At 44.3% G+C, this 6,348-nt stretch overlaps 1 protein-coding gene across 3 annotated transcripts in view; it reads left to right on the top strand.

The window, feature by feature from the left end:
* The first annotated feature begins 2,146 nt into the window (after positions 1-2,146).
* The window catches only part of Zmym1 (zinc finger MYM-type containing 1), a 27,748-nt gene continuing 23,546 nt past the window's right edge, over positions 2,147-6,348 (top strand). For all 3 annotated transcript variants that reach the window (XM_012516871.2, XM_023701100.1, XM_023701097.1), the window contains exon 1: positions 2,147-2,208. The gene's annotated coding sequence lies outside the window, so the exon portion shown is untranslated. The remainder of the gene's footprint in view (positions 2,209-6,348) is intronic.

The raw sequence follows: 6,348 nt of genomic DNA on the forward strand, positions 1-6,348 counted from the left end.
TACATTTTCCAGCAGGCTCCTGTCAAGATTAGATGAGAAGGGGCTGGTGAGATGGCTCAGTGGTCTAAAGCACCTATTTAGAACAAGCTAAGCTAAGCTAAGCAAAGCACGCGGACCACGGTTCAATCCCCCAGCACCACATGCCAGCCAGCCCCGCCCCCTGGTGGGCTGAGCTGGCCACACACACACAAAATAAATAAATAAATAAATTTTTAAAAACCTGCTAAAAAAACTTGAGTCCTCCAGTGTTTGACTGTGTGGTTTTTCTTTTTCTTTCCTTTTTTTTGGGGGGGAGGGGCAAGGTGAAGGCAGTACTGGGTATAGAACCAGATTGTGGTTCGTTGTTGTTTGCTTTTGTCTTTTTGAGACATGGTCTCACTGTGCAGTTCAGGCTGGCCTTAAACTCATTTTGCAGCTCAAGCTGGTCTCAAACTTTTAACAGTTGTCTTGCCTCAGCCTCCCAAGTGTGGGATATCAAGTATGCACCACTCTGCCCTGCAATTTGTTCATTTTGATACTGGATCTCACTAAATCACTCAGTTGCCCAGGCTGGCCTCAAACTTGTGATTCTTTTGCCTCAGTTCCCCTATATTAGTCAGTGTTTGCTAGAGAAACAGATGTTATGCAAGATATACAATTATATCAGAATTTACAACATTGGCTTACAAGGGCCACCCATCACAGAGTCAGATGTCTAAAAAGAGTACAAAGGGTCTGTCTGCACACTGGAGACCACAGGATTCTGTCAGAGGCCTGGCGCTCGCTTCAGGGTCCTGTGCATGTCTTGTTTTTGTTTTATGCTTTTTTAAAAAATGTATTTTGTTTGTTGCAGGGTCTCACTACGCAGCTCAGACTGGTGGGGGGTCCGCCTGCTTTCAGGCTCCCCAGCACTGAGATTACAGGCGTGAGCCACCCATGATGAGATAATGTAAAACTGAATGTAAAAAATTACTCTGCTCAATTTTCTGTGACCCTGCTTCCTTGTAAGACCGCAAGGAGGCTTGGTGTACCATTGATAAATCACCAATAGACCGAGTTCCCAGAAAAACAATGCTCCCAGAAAAAGTGTATACTGAGTAATGGTCATGCTGTCCCTAAAGGTACTGCTCTATGTTAAATGACAAATTTGTTTGCCAAACAGGATACGGTTTATTCCTTTAAAACCTCTATATTTCTAAGGCTCCTGGCCATTTGTCCTCTCCTGTGTGAGTATGGTTAAGCGGTCCTGGGACCAGTAATAAAAGGCTCATATTTTAATGTTAATTTGGACTTAGGTCTAGTTCCTATGTTGAGAACCCATAACACCACCATGCCCACTCTGGCCAGGCTGGGATCCAACGGCAGGACTTTAGTCCTCTGAGCTCTCTCTCTGGCCCTTGTTGTCTTTCTGAGACAGGGTCTCGCTATGAAGTTCAGGCTGGCCTTGAGCTCACTATGTAGGCTGGTCTCATACTCGCAACGATCCTCCTGCCTCAGCCTCCCAAATGCTGGGATTACAGGTGTGCGCCACAATGCCTCGCTGCCTTGTTTTGTTTCTGTGCATGTCTATATCAGGAAATCCATGGGTCTGCAATGGAAAGCCGGAGTCTCAAGCTCTCAAGTATTAATTTATTACATAAAACCATTTAAAAGATACCATAATTTTGCCACACACTTTTGGGCTTATTTTAATTTCTAATATCCCTAGAGCTCCCCCAAAATCGCTGAATTCCATACTGCTGCCAGTAGGTGTGCTGGGAATGTATTATGTACCTGACTCTTTGCTAACACTGCAGGCTACTCACAAGCCTACTTAAAGGCACTATAATTATCACTATTTGAAGGATGAAGAAGCTGAATTGAGAAACTGTCGGATCCCTTAGAGCTTCTAAGCGACTGGGCCATCTCTAATCAGGAAAACTTATCAACCGACTCTAGCTCTCAGTCACTCAGACGCTCGCAGGCTTTTAAGGACCTAAAGGTGGGTGGCAGCTACAGAGGACTTCAAGGACAAAGGACTAACCGGAGGGCCGGCCCTTCTCCTCCCCCCTCCCGCCTCCTCGCCTAACCTAAGGTCGCCCTTCCCGAGGCGCGCAGAGACCCCCGCCGGGACCCGCCGCGCTGCGCACGCGCGGCCGCAGAGGACGGCGGGAGAGGGGCGGGGCCGCCGGGCCGCCGGGCTGGGAGGCGCGTGCGCGCGCGGGCTGAGCGTTCTCCGGAGAGAAAGTAGTAAGCTTCCTTCTGCGGCTCTCGGGCTTTACTCCGGCGCGCTTCCAGAAAGGGGCCGAGGTGCTCTTGCGGGAGAGAGGGGGTTGAGCTTGGCAGGGCCGGGATTCCAGGACGCAGGCCCGAGTCTCGATTCTGCAGCCTGGGGGTCGGGATCCGCAGGCCGAGCCCGGCGGCGGCCGGCCACGTTGCCCCTTCCATCCTCCGCGGAGCCCCGGGCCCAGCGCCCTCGCCCCCGGCCACTCGGTCTGCGGCTCCCGCGCCCTAACGGGAGCGGCTTTGCCTTCTGAAGCATTCATTCAGCCAGTTGTACTTGTGATTCCCCTTAAGCGGTGATTTTTCTAATCAAAAAAAAAAACAAAAAAAAAAAAACCGAGAACAGCTTTTGCATACAGAATTGTGTATGGGACTCCAGCTGAAAGGGATAAAGTAGTTCTCTTGGATTAGGATTTGAAACTCGGATTAGACGAAGGTGCGGTATTTGGCTTTATGGAGAATGAAGCCACACGTACACAAGCGTTTGCAAACGTAATTTAATCAGCGTTCTCAGGATGTAGTGTCAGCCCACTTTTCAATTAAACCAGAAGCTTCATAATACCGGGAATGCGGGCGTGGGAGTGGGAATGTGGTTCAGTGGCAGGATGCTTGCGTAGCAGGTGGGAGGCCCAGGGTTTGGGCCATAGCTGTGCCCCCCCCCAAAAAAAAAATCCAAAACAATGAAGTGGACAGTTTTAGCTTTAAGAGATACTTGGTATTAACTTGTATTCCTCATCACAGATATATAATCCCCCAATGTTTAGAGCAAGGCCTTTCTTTTATAGCACTCCCCATTTTAACTTTTAGATTGAGGCAGAAGCATTCAAGGAGTTACTTGCTAACGTAGTGAATTTAAGTCTAGTTTATGTGGGTGACCATATGCCTAGTATGTATGAGCCCCAGGGTTCCATTCCCAGCAAAACACACACACACGTAATAGTAGTAGTAAGTATAATGAAAACAAATAAGAGGAGTCTTTATCTGTTTGGGGTTTTATTTATTTATTTATTTATTTTGTGGTGTTCTTACCGTACTACTCTCTTCTCTCCCTCCTCTTTCCTTTTCCTGCTGGGAACTTAACCCGGGTCTTTACCATGCTAAGTACGGGCTCTACATTGAAATACCTCCCCAGGACTACTCTCGGTTCTTGATTTGTACTTGAGAATTATGTTGCAAGCTCCACAAAAATCCATACAGGGATTTTGATCCACAGCTAAATTCAGGGAAAGTTGGCCAAAAAGTTGAGTCTTTGAATAGCATTGTATATCTTTTTTTTTTTTTTTTTTTCTTTTGGCCAAACTCCATTTATTTTGATCTTCCTTAATTTCTCTTAATAGTGTTTTGATTTCAATATACAAGTCTTAACCTTTTTCATTAGGTTTATTTCTATATTCTATGGGGTGTGTTTGTGTGTTACGTACTCCTGGGGATGGAAACCAGGACTTTATGAGTGCTAGTCAAGCTCTGCCACCAAGCTACATCCCAGACCCTGTGTTGATATTTATAATGTTATAGAAAACTTTTTAAAAAAATTTTTTAGTTGTAGTGCAGAGAAATACAATCAATTTTTAAATGTTGACCTTGCTAAATTTGATTATTTACAGTTTCCTGTGGATTTTCTCTGTATACAATCCTGTGAATAAGGGCAATTTTGTTTTTCAAGATTTGCCTTTTTTCTTCCATTATTGACTGAAAGTCCTCTTACTACGGTGTTGAAGAGACATAGTGTGAGGAGAAGTTCTAAAATACCAACCCACCTTACTTGTGGAGGATGCTTCTTTTGGTACCAAAAATCAAACTGGGGACCTTGCGCTTGGCAAGCTGGGGCTCATGCTGCTGAGCTATCCCCAGCCCTGTGAAGGGGAGGACTCCCAGTGGATTCCTGAAGCCTAGAGCAGAAGGAAGCGCTTTGCAGCTGCTCCTTGGCATATCTGAATGGCCAACATTGCTGCTCCTCCACGTTAAGTAAAATAAGTGTTACTTGAACACAAGTATTGTGACAGCACGAAATAGTTAACCTGCTAACCTATAAGGGGCTACGGGAAGACAGACCCTTTCAGTGTACTTTTGTTTTTTCATTTATGTATTTGGTACAGGGTCTCACTACACAGCTGGACTCATATTGATCTTCCTGTTTTCAGCCTCTACAGCGCTGGGATTATAGGCCCGTGCCACAAGGCCCAGACTCTGTTGTGGGCTCAGCACGCCGCAGGGGCAAGGCCTGCAGGGCATGCAGCACCCGGATGAACCCTGGTCCCTAAACTTGCCAAAGCAGGCGCTTAGTCCACTGAGCTATCTCACCGGCCCTTCTGCGTAGTTTAAAACTTCAGAATTGTTTATTAAAACTAATGAATTGTGTACTTTTGAAATTATTTAATACTTTCACACCATAGCTGACTTCAGATAATTGAAGCCAAGGAAAGTGAAACTTAAGGAAGAGTACTATATTTACTATATTCTGTTAGTTTCTTTTTAAGGTAGGTTGGGGGAAGAGTCTCTAGAATTTCTATATACATATGCTTATGTTACCTAAAAATAAAAACTTCTCTGGCTCTTCTGCCAAATTCTCACCTACTATTTCAGTTTAGCTTAAAGAATTTCCTTTAACATTTCTACAATATAGGTTTGCTGGTGATAAATTTTTTTGAAAATGTCTTTGTTTCACTTTTTTTTTTTTTTTTTTAAACCAGGCTCACTGTGCAGTTGAGACTGATCTTCAACTTGCTGTGTAGGCCTAGCTGGGCTCAAATTCGGATTCTTCTGCTTTGGCCTCCAGAGTGCTGGGATTACAGGTGTACACCACCACACCCAGCTTAGATAGAATTTTCCATAGTACTTTATTGCTATTTTTGCAGTTTTATAGATTAAATCTAAGGTCATATGCATGTTAAACATGTTCTTATCCTCCAGCCTCATAATTTTGAATCTCTGGTTTTTTAAATTTTTTTGGTTTTGTTTTCAGCACTACTGAGTAAACCAGGATTTTTGCACTGAATTACAATCCCCGCTTCCACACTCTTTTTTTCCTTCTTTCTTTTGAAGCAGGATCTTGATGAATTGCCCAAGCTGGGCTCAGATTTTAAGATTTCCTTCCTCAGCCTCACAAAGTATTAGAATTGCCAATCTGTGCTATGTCACACTCAAAGCTTTATTTTTATTGGACATAGAGTTTAGATTTTTTTTTTTTTTTTTTTTTTTTTTTTTTTTGGTGGGGGGAGTCTGCAGGGTGTTCAGGGTCTCACTACTAGATAGGTAGAATTTTCTATAGGACCTCATTACTGTTTTTGTGGTGCTATACATTAAATCTATGGCTATGCATGTTAGACATGTTCTTATACTAAGTTGTCCGACCTGACTGAAAACTCGCAATCCTCATGCCTTGGCCTCCCAGAATGCTAGGATTGTGGGTATATACCACCATACTGGCTTTGTTTTTGTTTTTAGTCAGTTTGGGGATTTTTTTTTAAATTATTGGCTCATACATTTATACTGTAGTTTGTATTCTGCTTGTGATGGATGCAAATTCTTATCTAGGTGTAGTTCCTTCAGGGAACTGTTATTTCATATAGGCAGGCAGACAGCAAATTACATTGCCAGTGTTGAGCGTTGGCTTTTTGGTTTGCTTGTTTGAAATTGTGGGGATCAAACCTATCCCTTATACAAGGTAGACAAGTGCTCTGGCCCTGTACTGCACGCAGCCTTGACAGGGTGATGGTGTTAGAGGGTTGGTTTTAGACTTTGGTTGAGATGGTCTATTTTGCTTTGCCATTCCTTAGAGGAAATAGTCTTGTTGCCAGGGTAGGGCCCCCCTAGAACTTCTACTGAAAGGTCAAGTCTTAGGAGTATGGGGCCTGTATCTAGGCCTTTCTCACTGAACTACGTCCCCACTTTTTTTTTTGCGGAACCAGGGATTGAACTCAGGCCCTTGCGCTCGCCAGGGAGGTGCTTATTCCACTGAGCCATCTCCCTGGCCCCCCCCCTTTTTTTTTTTTTTTTTAGACAGGGTCTTGCCATGGAGTTCAGAGCAGTCTTAAACTCACTATGTAGGGGCCCGAGCGCTTATTCTACTGAGCCATCTCCCTGGCCCTACCAAAAAAAAAAAAAAAA

Source organism: Octodon degus, unplaced genomic scaffold, assembly GCF_000260255.1.
Source record: "Octodon degus isolate 3935 unplaced genomic scaffold, OctDeg1.0 scaffold00130, whole genome shotgun sequence".
Taxonomy (NCBI): domain Eukaryota; kingdom Metazoa; phylum Chordata; class Mammalia; order Rodentia; family Octodontidae; genus Octodon; species Octodon degus.